This window comes from Tachyglossus aculeatus, chromosome 12 (genome assembly GCF_015852505.1).
Source record: "Tachyglossus aculeatus isolate mTacAcu1 chromosome 12, mTacAcu1.pri, whole genome shotgun sequence".
NCBI lineage: Eukaryota > Metazoa > Chordata > Mammalia > Monotremata > Tachyglossidae > Tachyglossus > Tachyglossus aculeatus.
Window position 1 is genome coordinate 19,954,952 of NC_052077.1, and position 23,975 is coordinate 19,978,926.

The 23,975-nt window shown below is 40.5% G+C and overlaps 1 protein-coding gene and 1 non-coding gene across 5 annotated transcripts in view; one reads left to right on the plus strand and one right to left on the minus strand.

The window, feature by feature from the left end:
* Positions 1-23,975, minus strand: part of NR3C2 (nuclear receptor subfamily 3 group C member 2) — a 258,117-nt gene that overhangs the window by 109,699 nt on the left and 124,443 nt on the right. The window lies entirely within an intron of this gene.
* On the plus strand, positions 3,818-3,951 carry LOC119935997. Its single transcript, XR_005453592.1, has one exon. It is a non-coding gene; the product is annotated as a small nucleolar RNA SNORA7 (small nucleolar RNA).

The following is a 23,975-nucleotide window of genomic DNA, read 5'->3' on the forward strand; positions in this document are numbered from 1 at the left end:
CAAATTTGGTACATTTCACCTCTGTAAATTACCTCCAACATTGCCTGACTAATCAATGTAGTTAAGTCTTTCTGAACTTGAGTAAACATTTTAATAATTTACTTTAACAGGTCTTAAACATTCCAATACACATAAATAAAATTTATTAGCAACACATATTTAATTTTCTCAAAATTGTATGGAGTACTGCCCGGGAGAAACACTGTACAAATAAAAATTCACATTTTTAAAAATTGATTGTGAACAGTGCCATTCTTACTAAGCCAGGTATCATATACTGATCATCAGTAGCGAAACTTCCCATCTTTGCATGTTTTTTGTTTAAATCATAGCAATTCACCATAAGCAACTACTTTGACTTTTCAAGGTGCTCTTAGGAATATGGAGCCTGATAATTTTTCTGGCCAAAGGGTACAGGAACATATCCCACGGAGTGGCTCTGCAGCTCCTTTCCTCATCTCGTTTCGCCTGAAGAATGAAGATCTTGGGTGCGTCACTGACAGCAATATAGTTGCCAGCACATTACAGACATGCCACCCCTTGGATTCCTAGGGCCTTCGACATCTTCAGCTTGGAAGTCAATGTAGAAATCTTCTGACAAGAGGCAATAAGGGCCTAAAATATTAATTGAAATGGACCTAAACAAGGACAGACATGTCAAACCTTTAATGGATTTTGCTGAGCTTACAAAATTCCAGCCTGTTGCTATTTTCTGCCTTTTAAAATTTTCATAACGACGGGTAAAGAATCCTTAATATTATAAATCATATTTATCTTCAACAAATGAAACGATTTAGAAGCACTGCAGATTGGTCAGTGGCTGAAGAATATTCTTCTGATCATGTTTCCACCACCTGAGTTTGATTATTGGACCTTCGTGTATCCTTTGTGTGTCTTGGGCAAAACCTAGCTTGTTGTGGGCAGGGAATGTGTCTGTTTACTGTTATATTGTGCTCACCCAAGTGCTTAGTACAGTGCTCTGCACACAAGAAGTACTCCACAAATACGAATGAATGAATGCATGAATTCTCATTAGTCCCTTTCTACAACTTAAAATTAGATTTTTCAAACTTCTGTGCTTCTTAAAAAATGACTGAGACATTATTTTCAATGACTTCCAACATGTAAAACAATTAAATGTGGTGACACAATTACATTCGGAGCTATCATGCTAATTTAACACCTAATAGCCCAGTAGCATTAAGTTTATGTTCAACAATCATACCACATTTCTCATCATGGTTTTGCACCATAGTAAATGAAACATGATACCATCCAAGCCATTCATTATCCAACCCTTTATTAAACTAAAAGATATTCTGGTAACATTTAAAAGGTTACGTAAGCCAGCTGAAAGAGAGAGGTTGTGGAATGTGGTAATCCACAAGTATAGAGTAGTGCAAACCCCAGAAAACAAAGAGATGTAGTCCAAAGACAACTGAAGTATAATATTTCCATTAAAATAGCATTTCCAGGTGCAGTCGGATGTAAAATAAGGTGAGAGAAATGATATCTAACAAGGAAATAGGACCCAGGAAGCAGCAAAAACTTTTAGGTCCTAAGAAGTATTTTAGGGTAATTTCTGTCTAGAACAGATGGTACTCAGGGAGACAAGTTGCAAATGATTTACTGGAGAGTATTGCGAAGGTGGTTATGTTCGAGTCTGGTCTGAAAAGTTATCTAAAAATGGCATTAATTGTAGATAAGCTGCCAAAAAGTTCTCACATAGGAAATAAGACAAATTTGGGGGCAAGGGAATTTAGAAAATGTCTATTAATTCTATAGTTTCAAATTTTCTCTTCTGTCTAAATTCAGAGTATGCAGATAGCTCAAGGCATTTGATCAAATGGGGATAACTATGAATACTCCAGACTGAAACCCATCAAGATTCTGCTGCTGGGGCAAGAGCATGGAGTGGTAGCAACATCTAAATAGGAAAAAGGGGGAATTAATTGAAAAATTTCAAGCTATAAGGAACTTTGAACATTTCAATGGCTATGATGAACATAAAAGCCATTTCTATTCTATTTCCAGTAGAGGAATTTTTAGGGCATTATTAGTACTTCTTCAGCCTAGAATAAAGTTCTAAAATGACCTATCCATTTTTCCTGGAGAAATTATTCTGAAGACAAAAGATAAAAAATAAGAGACTAATGTTAGCCCAAATTTCCTTAAGAGTTTATCAGACCGTGAACTGGAGGAAATTATTCAAATCTCAGATTTTCACAAACCAGGGGATTTCACTAAACTAAATAGAGGGCAAATGTATCTCTAGAAACAAGGGAAAAGTGGGAAAAGAAACAGCTTTATTGGAACAAGTCCAGTGGCGTGGGAGTGGGTGTCCAGTAAATTTTAAACCCTGGCTGAAATCAAATCACCAATTGTTCTGTTAATTACACTGGCCCGGAAAGGTTCCATTAATACAATCAAAATATGACCTGTGTCCTATTTAAATCTTGTTACGATGATCCTCCAAGCAAGTATCAATCAATCAGTGGCATTTATTAAGCACTTACTGTGTGGAGAGCTCTGTACTAATCTCTTGGGAGAGTACCAAAGAGTTGGTAGACACGTTCCCTGCCCATGATGATTTTACAGTCTAAAGGGTATTAGCATTAGGAATCCAGGCAGAAGGACCATTAAGGATCGTCAATTTCTAAGGCGAGAAGGTGGGATTAAGTAAAGGCATAATTATAAGGTGTTCATACAAGACTCCGTGTGTGTGTGTGTGTGTGTGTGTGTGTTTATGTGTATTCATAGAGAGGTGGGTGTGGAATTGTGCTAGGGTATGAAGCTGTGCCTGAATGTGATGTGTTGTGTTACCATTAGGGGTGTTGGGTGTGCAACCAACCATGTGTGTATCTGAATGGGGCTGAGAGCCTAAGCAAGTTGTAGCAGCAGGCTGGAGGGGAGGAATGACAAACTGTACTTACCATAGCAGTTTATCAGACAAATGGGGGGAGATAAAGGGAGACACACTGGGTAATAATGTTAGGGACAGGTAAACGGGGACAGGCTTACAAGTATACAAATAAAACAAAACCTTTGAATTTTTCACATTTCCAAATTAGTAGCTTTGCCTATCAGGGAGATATGTAAGTCTCAATTTTAGCTGCTTCAAATGGACCAAAAAAACCCACCTTATTTTCACCTTCAAATCTGTTGACTTCAGGGAAAACAAATGTAATAAGGGTAGGCAAGCTTGAGCTCTGGCAGAATTAAATTAAACAGAATTTAACTCCTGGGGGTAAAAATCCAGTTTTCAACAACTGATCTACTGATCAAAGACATTCTAAAGTTTATTGTGCTCCAAAAATTCTCCTGTAATGCACTTTCCTTTAACCAGTATCAAAATGTAACAAGATCCAATTCCCTGGGGAAATAAAAATTACTTGTTCTGCAGTTTTTGTGTTTATAAATATAGTTATCAGCTAAGAGGAAAAGGTTAACCTAGAGAGAAAACATACAAGTAATAGCAAAGCCTCCTTATTTTTAGCAAAAAAAAAAGAAAAAGGAAATTGAATGAATTATAAGAAGTAATAAGGAAACATGGCAGGGATTTCCCTTCAGAGTTTCAGTATCACAGTGGCATTAAAATGCATGTAATGCATATTTCCTCTGCATTAAAAGCAAATTACAATGTACACTAAAGTATGGCAGAATCAAGTTGGCAAATATTACGAGTATGTTTAGCGGTTACTTTATTTCTGAAAGTATAAAGTTCAAAGAACCTGTTCACAAGAGTGTTTTCACCACTATTGCAAATAGTCTGACAGAAGATGATCAGTACATCCAAAGTACTTTGCTAAAGGTAATTTTCCTTTCAGGGTTGCACATGGAGAGTTTCCAGTACTCTACCAGTCTCAACTACAGAAGAGTCAAGCAGAGGCGTACCCATTCCATTCCTAGCTTGACCAGTGGCTAGCAAGTGGAAGGCAATCTGCTACAAATCAAGACTCCACTGTTGGGCAGCAGGGTCATGGGAGAGAGTCTAGGGCAGAGATTCACGCTTACTGCGTGGAAGGAGGCAATAGTAAACCACTTCCACACTTTTACCAAGAAAACTCTATGGATCCACTATCAGAACAATTGCAGATGGAGGTGGGATGTTCTGGAAGAGATGCGTCCACGGCGTCGCCATGGTTTGGAGACGACTCGACAGCATAAGACAAGATAAGGAGCCAGAAAGCACAGAACACTGTTCAATACAAATAAGATGTTGTTGATCAAGCTTTGGAAAAGTGGGCTGAGGGAAAGCAAATCTCCAGAGAACTCACTCTTCTGGTTCTATCCTTAACCTCCTTCTCTCTTCTCTTCACCAATTAACAATATTTCCTGAGCACCTACTGAGTTCAAAGCACTACACCAAAGTACAACAGAAGTGGAATACACATTCCTTACTCACCATCCAAGAAATTCACCCAGGCTTATTATAGGGTTTGTGCAGGAATGATATGAAGACTAAAGGACTCTGACAATAATCACAGTAACCTTAGGGGGACTCCCAATATCCCTCAACCACACATCACTGCGGCAGGGTATATGCATATCAACTCTGTTATACTGTACTCTCCCAAGCGCTTAATACAGTGCTCTGCACACAGTAAGCACTAAATAAATACAATTGATTTTCTCCTTCCTACATAACCTCACTGATTTCCCTCTTCAAGCCAGTCCACCCACTTTGCTTCTCTAACACCAACCTGCTTGATCTCATCTGTCTTACTGATACCGCCTTGCTCATGCCCTCCTTCTAGCCTGGAACTCTCACCCCTTTCTTATCCTACTACCACTCTCCCCATTTTCAAAGCTTTTCTAAAATCATGCCTCCTTCAAGAGGCCTTCCTGACCAATTCCCCATTTTTCCAACTATTCATGCCTTCCCTTCTAGGGCACTTATGCACTTGGGTTCCTTACAAACTTTGATTCTCCTCCCTCCCCCGACTCACATCACCCTTAAGCACTTTCATAATCACCACTCCCCAACCCCACAGCGTTTATGTTCGTGTCCTGTTACTTTAATGTCTGTCTCCCCAAGTAGATTGTAAGCTCCTTGTGGACAGGGATTGTCTCTACTAACTCTCCCAAACTGTTCAGTGCTCTGGACACGGAAAGTGTTCAATACAGTGATTATTCAACAGAAAATGCCATTTTCTCCCATATTCAACTCATCGGAGAATAGCTCGTCCACTCTTCAGATTTAAGCTAGTTGGTGGTTAGCTCAGCTGCAGGGCCTGCATCAGCTTATATAACCAGTTGACTTCCTGAAGAAGTAGTAGCAAATTCTGGTACCATTAGACCTGTGTAGCAATATTTAGGAATGCATGACAACTGCCCCCATCCCTCCTTATTAGGAAAGGCCCAAGAAAAGATGCCCTACTATCTCTGAACTCAGGCTGTGTGGAAAGTCTATCTTTTCAGCCACCTAGTGATGTGGAAGAACTCGCACCCACAGGAGTGTTCTCTTTCAATATTAAGGAGTACTCACAGAACATCAGACATTTGATCATCTTTATTGAGCACTTACTGGCTGCAGAGCACTGTACTAAGTGCTTGGGAGAGTACAACACAACACAGTTGGTAGACATTTCCTACGCTCGAGGAGCTTACAGTCTAGAGGGGGAGACAGATGTTAAGTTACAGATATGAACATCAGTGCTTTGAGGGTGGGGTCGATAAAGGTTACAAATCCAACTGTAAGGGAGACGTAGCAGGGAGAGGGAGTAGGGGAAATGAGGGCTTAGTAGGGGAAGGCCTCTCGGAGGAGGTGTGATTTTAATAATGCTTTCAAGGTGGAGAGAGTAACTGTCCGTTGGCTATGAAGGGGGAGAGGATACCGTGCCAGAGGCAGGAAGTGGGCAAGGGGTCGGCAGCGAGATGGATGAGATCGAGGTACAGTGAGTAGGTTGCTGATAGAGAAGAAAAAATGAATTTGCTGCTGATAAGCAAGATAAGCTGATTGTAAGACTCTAAGACTGCCTAGACTATAAACTCATGGGCAGGGAATGTGTCTCCCATTCTTAGACTGTACTCTCTCAAGCACTTAGTTCAGCGTTTTGCACACAATAAGTGCTCAATAAATACAATTGATTGATTGAGATAAGATATGAGGGGGCAAGGTAACCAAGTACTTCAGAGTCAATGGCAAGAAGTTTTTTATGGTATTTGTTAAGCTTTTACTATGTCAAATGCTGGGTTAAATACAAGTTAACTGGTTTAAACAAAATCCCTGTCTTGATGGGGCTCACAGTCTAAGTAGGAGAACTGAGGTATAGAGAAGTTAAGTGACTTGTCCAAGGTCACAGAGCAAGCAACTGACTCCTAGGTCTGTGCTCTTTCCACAGGGCTACACTTCTGTGTACTCTTCCTCTTTCCTCCTATCTGTAAATTAATTCAGGGCCTGTCTTCTGAATAGATGGAAAGCTTAAGACAGGAATCATGTTCACTAATAATACCGAGTTCTCCCAAGTGAACTCTAACATCGGGCTCTCCCAACTCAATTGTACTTTCCTGAGGGCTTAGTAAAGTTCTCTGCAACAGTAGCTGCTCAGTAAATACTAAAAATTAGCACAGTACTTGGCACTTAGATGGTGAGCACTATAACGGATAGAGACTGTGTCCAGCCTATTTAACAGCATGGCCTAGTGGAAAGAGCCTGGAGTCAGAGGACCTGAGTTCTAATACCAGCTCTGGATTTGTTAAGTGCTTACCATGTGCCAGGGACAGTACTAAGGTTGGGGTAGATACAAGCTAATTAGGTTGGACACAGTCCGTGTCCCAGATGGGGCTCACATTCTTAATTCCCATTTTACAGATGAGGTAACTGAGGCCTAGAGGAGTTAAGTGACTCACCCAAGATCACACAGCAGACAACCGACAGAGCTGGGATTTAGAACCCAGGTTCCTCTGACTCCCAGGCTTGCATTTCCCTCAGGGGGCTAACAATCCAGCAGTACAAGTGAGGAAAAGGGCCAGAAAACAGACATTCATTCATTCATTCAATCGTATTTATTGAGCGCTTACTGTGTGCAGAGCACTGTACTAAGCGCTTGGGAAGTACAGGTTGGCAACATATAGAGATGGTCCCTACCCAACAGTGGGCTCACAGACATCAGAAATGAGGAAACGTTAAAACACAATGCAGACAGATACACAGAATAAGAACAAAATCAGTAGGGTGCTGTGACAGGAGGAGTAGAATTTCTGGTTCTCCAGGGGTTCAGAGTCCAAGGAATATCAGTAGCCATGACGATCCCTACAGCAACCCCCACAGCAACCACCAGTCTTCTAGAGATTTTATGGAAGCTTCATGTCGTGGGTGTTGTTTCTCTTTTCCGGCAGGGTGGTAGAAGGCAGGTTGGAAGTGATTCTCCTCTGTGGAGTGGTGAAGGGTCAGTGCCAGTTCCCAGAGAGGCAGTGTGGCTGTCTGTCTGATGTGGGAGAGGAACAGGAGCAGCATGTGGCAAGAGCTTTTATCCCTGGCCCTGCTCACCCAGAGAATGCATGAAGCAGGGAATCGTGGTGGCCGGAGAGAAGGCAGAAGTTACCGTGGATGCTCTTCTCAGCCTCAGTGGAGGGATCTGAGGGCACAAGGCAGCAGCTTTCCTCTCTGGCCCAGCACGTGCGGAGTACACGAGGTGACCGGAAAGAAGGGGACAGTTGTGTGGATCCTTGGCGTGGCCTCAGTGGGACAGCTTCTCGTTAGAAGATATCACACACAGAAGCAATAATAGCGATTGTGGTATTAAGCACTTACTACGTCCGAAGCACCATACTAAGGGCTGGGGTGGATACAAGCACATGGCGTTGTACACAGTCCCTGCCCCACATGGGGCTCACAGTCTCTATCCCCATTTTACAGATGAGATAACTGTGGCACGGAGAAGTGAAGAGACTTGCACAAGGTCACGCGGCAGGCAGGTGGCAGAGCCGGGATTAGAACCCAGGGCCTTCTGACTCCCAGGCCTGTGGTTTATCCACTGAGCCATGCTGCTTCTCAGGGTTCGTGTTCTCGAGAGATTGCGGCTGCTGCTGTCAGTCTGTATTATTAATGGCTAGAAAATGAGCCTGTTACTCCTCCAGGAGTCAAATGCTTGCAGATCGATAAATGCAGCTTTTTAGGAAGGGGTGCGAATATGCGCACCTTAAATACTTGCCCGAGACAGCTCTGTCACTTAAGTGTATAAAGCAACTTGTGGGACCGATTGCACTGATCTTACCATAGTTTATGGTTGAAAAAACCGGCTGCAGTCTTTACCAGGTTTGATACAACCAACACTTCAACTACAAATTATAATCTCCTACAGTCCCACTCCTAGACTGTTACTCTGATAAAGACATGGGCATAGAGGAAATTTCAACGTTTTGCCCATGTCCATTCTTTTTCCATGTTCCTGCCACACATTCGGTGAAGTACAGGGAAACCCCCACAGAGTAAGGTACTCAAACTTAAAGAGAGTTCAACTGTGAATACTGCAGACAAATTCTTATTCTGCAGCTGGAGTTCCAATTTCATTCATGGCAGAATACTAATTTCAACTAATTTAAATAAAGACACCACATAATATAGCTTTCTTGGTTTAATTTTAAAAGAGGCTAGAGATAAGGAGTATGTAAATGAAAGCAGTAATGTTCTCAATCCCACTTTTCTTTTTTTTAAATGGAATTTCTACATATGCATGACCAATTACTTTTTTGTGTTTTTAGAATTCTGATCAGAACTGCTACTACTGTTTCTCATTTTGTACCCTCTTTCTGCTCTTTTCCATGGGGCCTTTTTAAAGTAATGGGAAGGTTTCCTATCTGGTGCTTTGCCAGGCACTCTCCTTTTTGACATAATGGAACAATCCTAGATTCAGATCATTAGTTCAAAGAGATTGATTCAGCACACTGTCTTAGAATTTTAACTGATCATCATCTAGCAATTTTGAATTGTTATCTTGTCCATGGCTTTGAGAATTACAGAATTAACCCAAATTAGTTTGATGTTTAAAACACAATGTCACCCTATTCATTAGCTCTTGGAAGAACACTTTTAGTGACCATAATGAGAGGGCCATTCAGAATGCCAACTTTAGCTATCTTGTAAACTAGTATAGCTTTTACTTTGGAGATTTTCTTTAAAAAAGCACTTAAGGGAATCCAGCAGTGATTCATCTTTTCCATAAAATATGGAGATTCCTGACGTTAGAATATGGAGAAGCTGTGTGGCTTAGTGTTAGAGTATGGGCTTGGGAGTCAGAAGGTCATGGGTTCCAATCCCGGCTCCGCCACACATCTGCTGTATGACCTTGGGCAAGTTACTTCACTTCTCTGGGCCTCAGTTATCTCACCTGTAAAATGGGGATTAAGAGTGTGAGCCCTATGTGGGACAGGGACTGTGTCCAACCTGATTAACTTGTATATACCCCCAGCACTTAGAACAGTGCTTAGCACAAAGTATGAACTAAACAAGTACCATCATTATTATTTTTATTATTTTTTGGCATCTGCAATATGTGGTACTGAAAGACCCCATTTTCAGATTATAACATCTGAAAATAACACAGTCCATTTACTATTTAGGCTCCTTAAATATTCCCAGAATCAAAGACTTAAAACAAGGATAAAAATACTAAAAAAGTTTGGGATCATCTAGAGATCTGCACTGGTAATGTTTTTGTACCTGTACCTGAACAACACCAATAGCCATTCCATATACCTGCAACCCCCAAAAAAGGTCTACTCACTTGGCCCAATAATATTAATAATGACGGTATTTAAGTGTTTACCATGCGCCAAGTACTGTTCTAAGTGCTGAATATATCACATTTAAAGCATTTCCACAGGTCACGTTGGGTAAGTCCAATGAATCAATACCACTCATTGACTGAGTGCCAGCCCCCTGCAGAGCACTGTACTCGGCATTTCGGAGAGTAAACTAGAATTGGTAGAAGTGATCCCTGTCCTTACGGGACCTACAGTCTAGCAGGGGAGACCAGAACTAAAATGGATTACAAGAGGAGGAAACAGACTACAAAAATATCTTCATAACAGCTACAGGGGTAGAGCAGGAGAGATTATTGTTATTAATAATAATGGTATTTGTTAAGTGCTTACTATGTGCCAGGCACTAAGTGCTCAGGTAGATACAAGATTATTGGGTTGGACACAGTCCCTGCCCCACACAGGGCTCACCGTCTTAATCCTCATTTTACAGATGAAGGAACTGAGGCACAGAGAAATGAAGCGACTTGCCCAAGGTCACACAGCAGAGAAGTGGTGGAGCCAGGATTAGATCCCATGACCTAATCCTGGCCAACTCCCTTTCCTCCCAGCAGCCCTCACTTCCTTCCATCATTCAGCCGACGGGAGCCCGCTGTTGGGTAGGGACCGTCTCTATATGTTGCCAACTTGGACTTCCCAAGTGCTTAGTACAGTGCTCTGCACACAGTAAGCACTCAATGAATACGACTGAATGAATGAATGAATGACCTTCTGAATCCCATGCCCGTGCTCTATCCTATAAGCCAGGCTGCTTAATCAGGGAAGGCCTCCTGGGGGAGATTTGATTTCTGAAGGGCTTTGAAGTTGGGTAAAATATTACAGATAGAAAGGAGTGATTGAGCAAGATTCAACAGCGAGAAAAAGGAGAAGGTGGTACAGTGAACAGATAAGCAAGATAGGTTGTAAGTATTGCAGATTTCCACGGCAGACTGGGTAAATAAGTAGGTATCTGCTCCTGGTACACAGACAGCCTCACTCCAGCCCTCTCAGCAGATAGAGGAGTGAGACAAGGTGGGAGAAGAAGGTAAATAAAAGGGGAGAGGTGGAAAGGCCTCAGGACAGATGGTGGTGCATCCCCAGACATAATTAATGTCTACTCTCCTAACAGTGGCAGCTACTTGCTATTATGATTGCTATTATTATTGTTAGTACAGTGCTCTGCACACAGTAAGTGCTCAAATACGACGATGAATATTTGTTCAGTGTGTACTATGTGTCAAGCACTGTTCTAAGCACTGGGGTAGATACAAGTTAATTAGGCTGGATACTGTTCCTGTCCCGTTTAGGGCTCACAGTCTACGCAGGACAAAGAACAGGTACTGAATCCGCACCTTGAAGATGAGGAAACTGAAGCACAGGAGGTGATGTGACTTGCCCACGATCACACAGAAGGGAAAGTGGCATTCTAGACTTTGAGCCCACTGTTGGGTAGGGACCGTCTCTATATGCTGCCAACTTGTACTTTCCAAGCGCTTAGTACAGTGCTCTGCACACAGTAAGCGCTCAATAAATACGACTGATTGATTGATTGACTGATTGGAACCCAGGTCCTTGGACTCCCAAGCCCTGGCTCTTTCCACTAGGTCCCACTGCTTTCCTATTCATTCACTCATTCAATGCAGAGAAACATACCTGCACCAAAGCCACAGCAGCATCATAAAACCCATTATCTGACCCAACTCACATTAGCTGTGGGTATCCACAGGCCAGATGACATTACCTGTGGTCTACAAAGAATCAAAGCATCTTGTGATGCAGCCTCTTTGTTACAGTTTTGGGATATGGGGATTGAGCAAATTCAGGAAGAAAATGCACTAATACACTTCTATGTGAAATACCTAAATGACCGTTACCACACTACGTTTCATTAAATTCAAGATCTTTACAGCTTCCAAACTATAACTGCGATTGGAGAACAAGAATGAGATCATCTAGTATACCAACACAGATCTGCCTGACTCACTTTTCAAACTGACACTTTTATACCACTGTATTAAAATAAGGCATTTGCCTATTGGAATTTGGCACCAAATGCATATTACAACAAGAAGCGCACAAAAACCAATTATCCTGGAAAAATGACAATGGACAAGGAATCTTCTGGGAGGCTGGCATTGGGAGGGAGCAACTTTGTACCGTAATAGGGTCAGGATTCTGGTTAGATGGCCTGAGGTCTTAAGGCTTGTTCAGGTTGGGAAAGATGCTGCAGGAAGCATCATCATCATCAATCGTATTTATTGAGCACTTACTGGGTGCAGAGCACTGTACTAAGCGCTTGGGAAGTACAAGTCGACAACATATAGAGACAGTCCCTACCCAACAGTGGGCTCACAGTCTAAAGCAGGCAAGAGACAGTGGGGTAGTCCTCTTCCGGATGCACAGAAAGCGGGAGATAGCAATGAGATGTAGAATGGCTCCCAACAACACTAGCCAACCCTGGCCGGACCTTTGCCCACCTGAAAGTAATAAGCATACATTACTCTGACCTGTTACACAGGTTAGACAACAAAACATTAACGACAAAATGGAGGACCTCTGGCAGAAGTCTGCAGAGCCGTTGGCTTCCTCTCCCCTTCCAAGCCACAACATTCGTTGGCAGAAGCCCCAGTGGAGAGAAGCTCTGAGACTCAAATAACAACTCTGGATTTTAAGGCCTCCGGTGCTACATAAATACCGGACAAACCAGCTGAGGATAGGACTGTCTGGCAGAAGGGCCACCCTAATGACAAGTGATCAGAAAAAAAAAACATTTCCCAAGACGCTTCACTGATGTCTGGTGGGAACTGGGAGATCCCCTCAAGCCATTCTCTTTGCTTTGACAGGTTCCTCTACTGAAGAAAGGCAGCTTGTCCCATCGGGTGGGATGATGGAAGTTATTCCAATGGGAATGTCTCTAGTGCTGACCTTCTCAATGTACCTTGATGTCATCTATCTCGCTTCCCACCTGTCACCCATGTCCTGCCTGTGGCCTGGAACACCCTCCTTCTTTATATCCACCAGACAATTACTCTCCCCTCTTCAAAGCCTTACTGAAGGCGCATATCATCATCATCATCATCAATCGTATTTATTGAGCGCTTACTGTGTGAAGAGCACTGTACTATCCTCCAAGAGGCCTTCCCTGACTAATCCCTCCTTTCCTCTTCTACTCCCTTTTGCGTCACCCAGACTTGCTCCCTTTATTCATCCCCCTCCCAGCCCCATAGCACTTTTGTCCATATCTGTAACATTTATATTAATGTCTGGTTCCCCCCTACATTGTTAGTTCATTGCGAGCAGGGAATGTTTCTGTTATGTCATACTCTCCCAAGCGTTTAACAAAGTGGTCTGCACACAGTAAGCACTCAATAAATACAATTGATTGGCTGACTGACTGTTCCGTGTAGGAGCCTCTACTGGAGATTTTCTCACAGAAATAAAAAAACTACAGCGGATTTACAGGATCCAGTGGCAATAAAAGTATAACTTTCCAAAGTATTTCACGTGTGAAACTGACACTGGGCAATTAAAGAAAGTCTTGCAAGCATCTGAATAGAAGCTGCAACTACAGCCCCTTATTAGTACTGCTAAAAGATAAAATGTTCTAATCTTGAGATTAAAAATATTATTTGATTGACAAAAACATGTTTAAACTATTGCATGAAGTCACAAATCAAATTATATTATATACAGTTATTTTTCCTTTCAAGATTCCGAAAAAGTATATTTTTTTTCTAATTCTTTCATATTAGACACAGTTGAAGATCTGAATTTCAGTATGGGATACAGTAACGTGTTTTGTTCTAGTCTTCTGGACACCAATTCCTAGATTTATTTTCAAAGCCAATTTACATAATTGTATAGCCCATGTAAAAAGAATGGATTGTGTAATTTCTACTGATTTTTTTTTAAGGGATAGGACATCAAACCGGGGGCAAATAGTTATTTCTATATCTCACTATAAGGATCCATTTTTATCTAAATTTTCCATCATTTACGAACCAGCCCAGTCCTGATGACCAGGCCCATGGGTAAGTAAAAATGATAATTTTTCTTTGCTCTCCCATCATTTATTTCTTTGTCCTGTTCCAAGGGTCTTTTCTTCCCTGTGTGTGTCCTGCTACTTATGAGAAGCAGTGCGGCTTAGTGGAAAGAGCCCAGGTTTGGGAGTCAGAGGTCATGGGTTCTAATCCCAGCTCTGCCACTTGTCAGCTGTGTGACTTTGGGCAAATCGCTTTACTTCACTGTGCCTCAGTTCCCTCATCTGTAAAATGGGGATGAAGACTGTGAGCGCCATGTGGAACAACCTGATTACCTTGTATCCCCCCCAGGGCTTAGAACAGTGCTTCATACATTGTAAGTGCTTAACAATGCCATCATTATTATTATTATTATTATTACTCAACCCCATCCTCCCTTGTCTCCCCAAGCCAGACTCTAGTATTTTATTAATTCATTGAACTTTCTTCATAGCAACCGTTATGCTGCCAGCAGAGCTAGATTTGTCCCTCCAGGCCTGACTACCAGCCAGGAAGGGAGAGCAGTTGCCCCCACAGCAACAGTTGGGCCCCAACCCTTTCCAGGTCTATCCCAGTCTCCATTCCCTGACAAGGGGCTACAGATGGGATCTGAGGAAAGGGATAGGAAGGACGTGGTTTCAATGAGAGAAGATGCACTAGCTGCTTGGCATGGGGCTGAGGAAAGCAAGCTCCATCCGGGTGCAGCAGGGACGCTTGTTGGGGTGGAGGCAGTGGCCGGAGTGAGGGTCCAAACCGATTTGTTTGTATCCACCCCAGTGCTTAGTACACTGACTGGCACATAGTAAGTGCTTAACAAATACCACAATTATTATTATTTCAACAGGCATGGGGAGGACGCCTGGTGGGGGCAGAGGCAACAGCTGCCCACATAGCCTGAGATGCCCTCTAGACTGTAAACTCGTTATGGACAGGGAACGTTTCTAATTAATAATTATAGTTTTCATTAAGTGCTTACTATAAGCAAAGCACGTTCTAAGCGCCAGGGTGGATAAATCAGGTTGGACACAGTCCCTATCCCACAGGAGGCTCACACTCTTAACCCCATTTTACAGATGAGGTAACTGGGGCACAGAGAAGTTAGTGACTTGCCCAAGGTCACACAGTAGACATGTGGCAGAGACAGAATTAGAACCCAGGTCCTTCTGACTTTCAGGCCCATGCTCTATCCACACTAAGCCACACTGCTTTTCAAATTTTCATATTCAGTTGTACTGTATTCCCCCAAGCATTTAGTATTAAGTTTAAAAGTACGGTATGGGAGCACTTGGGAAAGATAAGAAGCTGGGGAGGGCCTCCAAAATGTCTCAGAGCAGGGGAGGGTGGAAACAGAATAGCACAAATGGAGAGGAGAGCTTGGAGGAAACCAAATTTCCTGAGACGACTGGACATGACAAATGGGGCTTACGGATCCCAGGATATGTCATTAATCAGTGCATATAATATGGTCATATGGAACGGAGGTGTACCTGTACCTGAAAAAATAAGGTTATGCCTTTTTAAGGCTTGGGCAGTCTATAAGTAGGGACCTACAGTGTTAAATTGTTCTAGTTCTTGACTGAAATTAAGTCTCATTTGCTATTTCACATACCTCGTTAACTACACTATCTAAATTACCTATCTTCCAGTACTCCAGTTACGTCCCAATGCTTTGGAATTATAATCGACTGCTTTTCATTCCTCATCTAATATTCCTTACTTGAAAATCTGACTCCCATGTGCTGTTCTTTTACCCAAGTATTTGAAAAGGAACAGAACTCAAGCTTTTATATCAATCCCTTTTAGTTGTCTCATCATTTTTCTTTGCCATCAATTATACTTCTTCTCACGGTCAATTCAAATAATTTCCCCCCTTCACCTAACTTATGCTAATTTTCACACGAGGTTTACTCTTGTTGGTTAGCAGATTTATTCAACATTACTATGTAAACATTACATTTTAAAGTATATTTTTCTCCCTTTTCCATCAGAGACATGGCTCTCAATATCATCTCAACCAGATTAAGTATTTTTAATTGCTAACGGCATTTAAATTGCCTTAGTTTTTCAGATGAACAACTGCAGTAATGCAATTTACTAAGAAGTGGAGTGCAATACAGTGTACTAAGATCTTAGGGAGGTTAAACAGAAAGAGATACAACCTCCACCCACAAATAAATTATAATCTAATGGGAGAGACTGACATATTTACAAATAGTAAGAGCAGACTGGGAGTAGAATGAATTTGCCTGGATGAAATAACAGAATTATTGAATCTACTTAGGTATTATACACAAGTGATAACAGTCGTTGTTTGGCTGATATGACTCAGGATAATCAGAATTAATGAGAGAAATGGTGTGGCCTAATGAAAACAACATGGGCCTGGGAGAGAGAGGTACTGGATTCTAATCCCAGCTCTGCCACTTACGTGCTGTGTGACCTTGGGCACACTACATCTCTGTGCCTCAGTTTTCTTATCTATAAAATGGGAATTAAATTACTGTTTTCACTCCTACTTAAGATTTTCAGCTCCATGTGGGCCACGGACTGTGTCCAATCTGATTATCTTGTATCTACCCCAGGGTTTAGAACAGTGCTAAGCACTCAACCAATACCATTATTATCACTGTTATTATTATTGTTAATAATAGGAAATAATTCTGGGACAAGGGGGAGATTCTGGAAGGGTTTTGAAGACAGGGAGGACTTAATTTTGGCAGATTAGGGGAGGGAATTTCAGGCTGTGGGAACACCACTAGGAGGGATTGAAGACAGACAAATTGAGAGGTGATCTTGGGAAGAAGAATACGACGTTTTCATTCATTCAATTGTATTTATTGAGCGCTTACTATGTGCAGAGCACTCTAGTAAGTGTTTGGGAGAGTATAATGCAACAATAAACAGAAAACAAAAACAATAAACAAAACTTGGGGAAGAGATCCTTGAAGTCACTGGCAAGACGTTCTTATTTTGCTTTTTAGAAGCAGCGCAGCCTAGGGGAGAGTGCCAGTCCAGGAATCAGATGATCTGAGTTCCAGCCAAGTTCCACCACTTGCTGCAGTGTGACTTTGATGAGGCACTTAATTTCTCTGTGCCTCAGTTTTCTCATCTGTGAAATGGAGATTCAATACCTGTTCTCCTTCCGACTGCAAGCCCCATGAGAATGAGAGCCCGTTGTTGGGTAGGGATTATCTCTATTTGTTGCCGAATTGTACTTTCCAAGTACTTAGTACAGTGCTCTGCACATACAGTAAGCGCTCAATAAATCTGACTGACTGACTGAATGAAGGACAGAGACTATGTCTGACCTGATTATGTTGTATTTACTCTAGCACTATGTACAGTGCTTGACACATAGAAAGTGCTTAACAGGTGTCACTGTAATTATTATTATTTCGTTTGCTGCAGAGGTGGGTGGGCATCCTTGACTAGGCAACCCTGGGTGGGGGCATGGGCAGTCGCTTGTGCCCCGTCCCCATTTACACAAGGTCCCAAGCGCTTAGTACAGTGCTCTGCACACAGTAAGCGCTCAATAAATACAATTGAATGAATGAATGAATGATGAGGACAAAATGGGTGGCGGTAGAGGTGGGAGGTGGGTCTCCTTTGGTTCCTTTTGCTTCTCTTTCCTCCTCCTGTCTTGTCTCGTCCCTTCTTCCTTGCTCCCTCAAAGTCTTGCCCCCATGCTAAAAATGAAAGGTTATTGCCTCTGGTAGAAGCTAGTGCTGCTGCCAAGGGATGGAATCTCTGTGCTTAATAATAAAAGCCCTGTGCTTATCACAAGATATAGGAGGAGGAAGGAAGCTCTTCTAGCCTTCGGAGTCTTGGGAAAGTGAGAACAGCATATTAATACACCCCCTTCGTCCCCCTGGAATTTCAGGGGAGATTTCATGCACTTCACTCTTTGCACATTTCAGCTCTATGCTTTTACCCTGTACCCTGGGTAAGACTTCCACAATCTAAATACATTGGTTCGAAACGGCAATGTCCTTCTGATTCCCTTTTTAGTTTCACTTAAATCCTAATTATAAATTTGTAACTGGATTATGGCAACTGGGCTTAGATTTTTTCCCCTACTCTAAAAATATCGAATAGTTCTTACGTGTTACTTGAAACTGCATGCCAAGAATTTCTCTCTACTGGTTTCTCTTGACTTATTATGTAAGGAAAAATTCTGGGATGATGTCCAAAATTACAGTCTTTAATTTGTTCCTCCCACAATGTGGTCATGTTTATGCTTAAGAAAATGAAATCTATTATGCTAGAGTTCTTTCTATCAATATTTTAATACCTATTATTTTATTATTTTGTGTTGACAAAACATTTTTAGTCTCTTCCTCATTGATATTTTGGCATACCATTAAGCCTTGGTCTTAAACTCAATTCTTGCCTATAAAAATTACATTTCATTTGTTCCCATCATTATTCATCTATAGTCAAAGTCTACTCATTCCCTCCTTTTATTCCGTGAGATATTCTCTATCCATTTTAAATGTTTGAATACAGCAACGTGAAATTCGTTACCAGTTTCAAACAATCAAGGAATCGATTAATGGTATTTAATGAGTGCTTACTTTGTGCACAGCACTCAGCACTTCATATGCATGTGGACATTTCATGCATTTAGATTGTAAATTAGAAGAAACTTTTTCCTCACCTCTTCTGAGTGTGGTGACAGTGAGGCAGTAAACGCCATTCAAACTAAAAGTTTACAGAGCTGTAGTAGACCCATCTTCTTCATGGATATTCCATAAGACTATCCCCCATCCTGACTGCACAGTGCTTATGTAAATATCTGTAATTTATTTATTTATATTAATGTTTGCTCCCCCTATTGACTTCAAGCTCGCTGTTGGCAGGGAATGTGTCTGTTTATTGTTATACTGTACTCTCCCATGCTTAGTACAGTGTTTTGCACACAGTAAGCACTCAATAAATACAATTGAATGAATGTATGGAGGATGATGTAGTCAGGTGTTGGACGGCTGGAGCAGAGATTCAGGAACAGCAGCATAAGAAAGTATAGGTTTGAAAACAGCTGCAGATGTTGCAAATGGTAAATTCATGAATGTGGCAATCACATTTGTCTTCCTTGTCCATCTCTGTAAACTGTTCTAGCACCTGGCCGTAGTTTTTAATCAACTATATTGCTTCTTTAGTATAACTAATTGAAACCACTTATAACTTGTGCAACATAAAATTTTCAAATGAAAATCATCTTCATCAACCAAAAACACCTAGTGTGTTTTTTGCATTACAGTCTCACTTTGTCATTCTTTCTTCTTTGAATAAGCCCATCCTATTTCTGGTTATCCTCATCCGAATAACTGTGTCTACTGTCTTTTCCCATCAATTGCATGCATAATGAATTAGATCTAGGTACTTGATATTTCAGTGGTTTTGTTTAAATCCAGTCCATCTACTTTTCCACTTCCACTTATAGATCATATTTCTTGCTCAATCCTTATTTGAGCTTAATGAAAAAAAATCTGTTGGTTTCAAGACTAAAACTCTGACTTAAATTCATTAGATTGCTAAAAGTTCCATCTATGTAATATCTTAACAAAAAATTTACATTTTTCAACTGTCCTGCTGAACTTCAGTAAACGTATTCCTGAAATCCCCATCACTGAATTTTGAATTGACGGATTAGAACTATTAATGAGCTAGATTAGCTCTCTGCTAAATATAGGACATTGCAGTTTCACAGGAGCCTATTTTAGATTTACTTCATTCAAATTTTCTTTAAAATGTTCCAGGAACGAGGTCTAAATTAGTCTTTAATTCTTGGATGCTTAGCTGTTACATGTCTGAATAGGCATCTTTATTTCACTTACATATCCATTGTCTAAATTCAGCTCTCGCCTGACACCAAATTTATTACTTTTCTTATTATTAAGCTTGGCAATGCAGAGTGAATAAAATAATGGATAACTAATTTACTGATACTTTAAAACAATTTTAAGTGTGGCCTAACCCATTTTCAATTGAGAGTACCCTCCCAATTTAGTAAGTTAATGTTTTGTCTGCCCAAATGCACAGGAAGTCAATTAATGAATTAATTTTAATTATTGATTTAAGGTGATGTAACACTTGTATATGTTTTCAACAACTTCATTGTCACCATGTGTGTTTTGGAATGTGACAACTGGAAGCCTTGGCCATTTCTAAATATTAAATATATTTGGGGAGGTGATTTCCTTTCTTCCATCCTGCAGAGCCTAAAAATTCCTTGGGTAACAAATTCAATTTTGCAAGGGTACCCATTCTCGTAGCTCTGCTATGGCACTCTCCTCAAAAAGCCCAAGATTTGGCTATTGCTAAATTCTGGTGAGGCACTACAGCCCAATGAAAAAACAAAAACACATAATTTTCAAGATTTAAATCTAATTTTACGCAAATTTTGAAAAAAAAAACCTGCATAATTCCACGATTCCTAGACTATGTCTTTTAAAAACCTAAAGGCTATGCTCTGTATGCTAGTCGGTTTCTGCAGCGTCGATATTTTCCATCTGCCGATGGAACTTTCAAAGCTTTGAACATGTGAAGAAAAGGAACTCTTTTTAATAATACTAATGTGCAATTTATTCACACATCCCAGCCCAATAACCTCAATATTTTTCCCTTGTTTGAAATGGTCCACAGCTTTTCCTCAGGAGGGGGAAATACTGGAGAAGGGAGTTACAATTTAGAATATGGATAGCAACTGTAACAGGGACAGTCTAAATATCAAGGGAAGTTGGGTGAGGGTAGTGAGCTTTTACATAAGATGTCTTGTGAGAGGACTGGCAGGCAGCAAGAGCATTTGGAACCTTTAAAGAGGGGAAGAAAAAAAGGAGAGTGGAGAAAAAATATTAAGAAAAGAATAGCTGTAAGATCCTTGTGGAAAGGGATCAGATCTACAAACTATATTTAATCGTAAGTTCTCAAGTGCTTAGTATGGTGCTCTGCACACAGTAAATGTTCAGTTAATACCACTGATTGATTAGTATATCTTTCCACATCCTTTCTGCAAGTTCCTGGAATCCCTAGGCTGGTCTATAATCCTACAAAGGTTTTCTTCCCTTTAATATTATTATTATTACGGTATCTGTTAAGCACTTACTATGTGTTAGGCACTGTACTAAGCGCTGGGGTGGATACAAGCAAATCGTGTTGGACACAGTCCCTCTCCCATGTGGGGCTAACAATCTCAATCCCCATTTTACAGATGAAGGAACTGGGGAACAGAGAAGTGAAGTGACTTGCCGAAGGTCACACAGCAGACAAGTGGATTAGAACCCATGACCTTCTGATGCCCAGGCCCGTCTTCTATCCACTACGCCACGCTGCTTCTCTCACTAAATAACAAGTCTAGTGGTTAGCACACGGAAGGTTGCTGACCCCTAGGCTAAGTGTTCATTTTGTTGCTTGGTCATTTATAGCATTGTCCAGCACTAAGGGTGTTTGTTCTAGGATGGTTTTATAGCAAACCTATTAAAAAAATTGAAATTCTATTTTTACATAAATGCTTGCACTGTACTCCTTCATACACACCCTTTGCAGTTTATTTCCAATACCATCTAGGCTTTGCAGCCACAGACCCAAATGATCACTTATGGACAAGAAAGGTTTTGAGCTTTCCTACAGAAAATCTGAGGAATAAAGTGAAGAACTGTAAAAGAAAAGGGCAACAACCACAGAAAGCTAGAAATACAGAAATATAAATAAAAGTAATCTATTTCAGTGTCAGAGGTTGAGTTGCCTTCAATATTGCTTCTTTTTTGGCTTATATCAAGACTATTTTCAAGCAACTATCAAAAGCATCATATGCCCATGGCAAAGACTAATCTTACCATGAACCAAATCTTTTCATTCCCTTTAAAATGAAAAATAAGCTTCCCTCAAATCACCCTTTTTTATTCTTGTAAGGACCCATTGGATTTAGGATGTCACAATAATTCTCCTGAGAACAAACTGACAATTATGATCACTGTAAATGAGCATATAAAGGATAAAAGAACCACTGCCTGCATCTAAAACCACATTATAGTTTAGGACTCAGACATTTAAGATATACTAAGAAAAACTAAAAAAAAAATAATTTTGCCATAATTTTGTTGGGATTTCTAGTGAAATCCAAGCTTCATGTTTTATGACACTGATGGTGCTGAGGACTCTAGTTACATAAATGCTGGATAAATAAACATGGAAAACAGGTAGAATATGGGGCAAATGTATTTCAAACATCAGCAAAAGTGAAAAAAAGTATGAACGTAAGACAGTGGGTTAAAAGTTTTAAATAACATGATTCAAAAGATTTCTTAGTTCAAAAGGGCCAATTTAAAAATTAATATTTGGTGAAAGTCTTCTTTGAAATTTTAGTATAACACAGTTACAAGAAAATTAAGAATAGCATAAATATTTTTGTTAGAAACAAGAACGCATGGATAATTGAAAAGTACTTATATCTCTACTTGCCCCCCCCCCCGTATGACAAGTATATAGCTTGTCACTTTTCCCTTCTACAATTTATTTTAAATTGTGTATTCCCCACTAGATTGTAAGTTCCTTGGTTGTGTCTACCAACTTTACTGTATCGTTCTCTCCCACTGCTTAGTACAGTGCTCTGCACACAGAAAGTACTCAAGTATGACTGATTGATAATAGCATTTAAAAAACAGACTATATAAGACTCAGAAATAGGATTAGGTTGGGGGAGATTCTGCATATATTCTTAAGTACCATACATAGTATTCTCATCTAAATTAAGACTTTTAAATGAATTAATCAACTTTGTTTTTACTATTTCTATTGTTTCTGTTTTTACTATTATTTTTACCATTTACTATTTCAAGTGTCTTATCCATTCACTGCTCCTCAAGAAGCTATCCTTTGTCACCTGTAACAATCTCATTACTTTTATTTTTTAAAATAAAAATTCTTAAGTTAATTTATTCTTCCTGCAAATATTTTGAAGCTAGAAGGCACCTGAAATTATTCTTCCTAAAAAATATTTTTAATAAACAATGCAACCAGTGGAAAATTTGAGAAAAGAAGAAAATACTTAATATGCATGTGAGAATACTAAACTAGCACTCCCTCAAATCCCTTTATTAAAATTCAAGAAAAGTTTCATTAGAAATTCTGTAGGAGGCGAATGAAAATACTTTCTCCATATTTAACAATGAAACATTTGCATTTTCTAGACCGCAAAACAAATCATATTACTTTACTTCCTAAGAGTTCTAAGCACTTCATACATATTAATTCACTGATCCTCAAAGTAACTTCTTCTGATGGTATCTGTTAAGCACTTACTATGTCCCAGGCGCCATACTAAGCACTGGGGTAGATACGAGCTAATCAGGTTGGTCACAGTCCATGTCCTACTTGGGGCTCACAGTCTTAATCCCATTTTACAGATGAGGTAACTGAGGCACAGGAAAGTGAAATGACTTACCCACGGTTACACAGCAGACAAGTGGAGGAGCTGAGATTAGAACCCAGGTCCTAATTTCTCTCAAAGTTTCTCTCAAAGTCTCTCACTGTTTCTCAAAGTCTTTAGCAACTCTTTCCAAATATGGCTTCCAAACCAAGGACTCCCTTTCAGGGGCTCTGGGGAATTTCCCAGGGGACAGTGGCACTGGACAGCAAGGCTCCTGTAGCTGTTTAGTGGAAAAAACAGTTGGGGCTCATCAGTCCAACTTTTTTCCTGCATTATCCCCATTGCTCTCTTCATTTTCCTGGTAGCTCTGTTCTCCATTGCCTTTTCATTTTCCATCCCCTACTGTGTTCACTATCACCTGTTTCCCTTCCTGCCCCATCGGCCAGCCCTGGTATTCCCAGTCCTGTACTCTATCTAGACAAACTGCAAAAACTAACTCCCCAGACATCCAGGAAATATAATTTTTTCATATAGTGTCATACTACTATTTTGAAAGACTATTCTCAAACTGCTCACACAAATGCAATATCAGAAGACCGTAAATTAAATCCCTGGACCTGGAGTTTCAATTTCCTGACATGAGAATGTTTTTGACAAAATGGCTATTTATGATGGTAAGGTGTTGAAACTGATCCGTCTATTGTGCTCTGCATCACTTCAAATCTTCAAATATCATCTTCTACGCAGATGAGTACCACAGCTACCTCACTAGGCCTGACCTCTCCTTCTCTGCCATCTCACATTTCCTCCTGCCTTAAGGACATCTCTCCCTGGATGCAGACCTA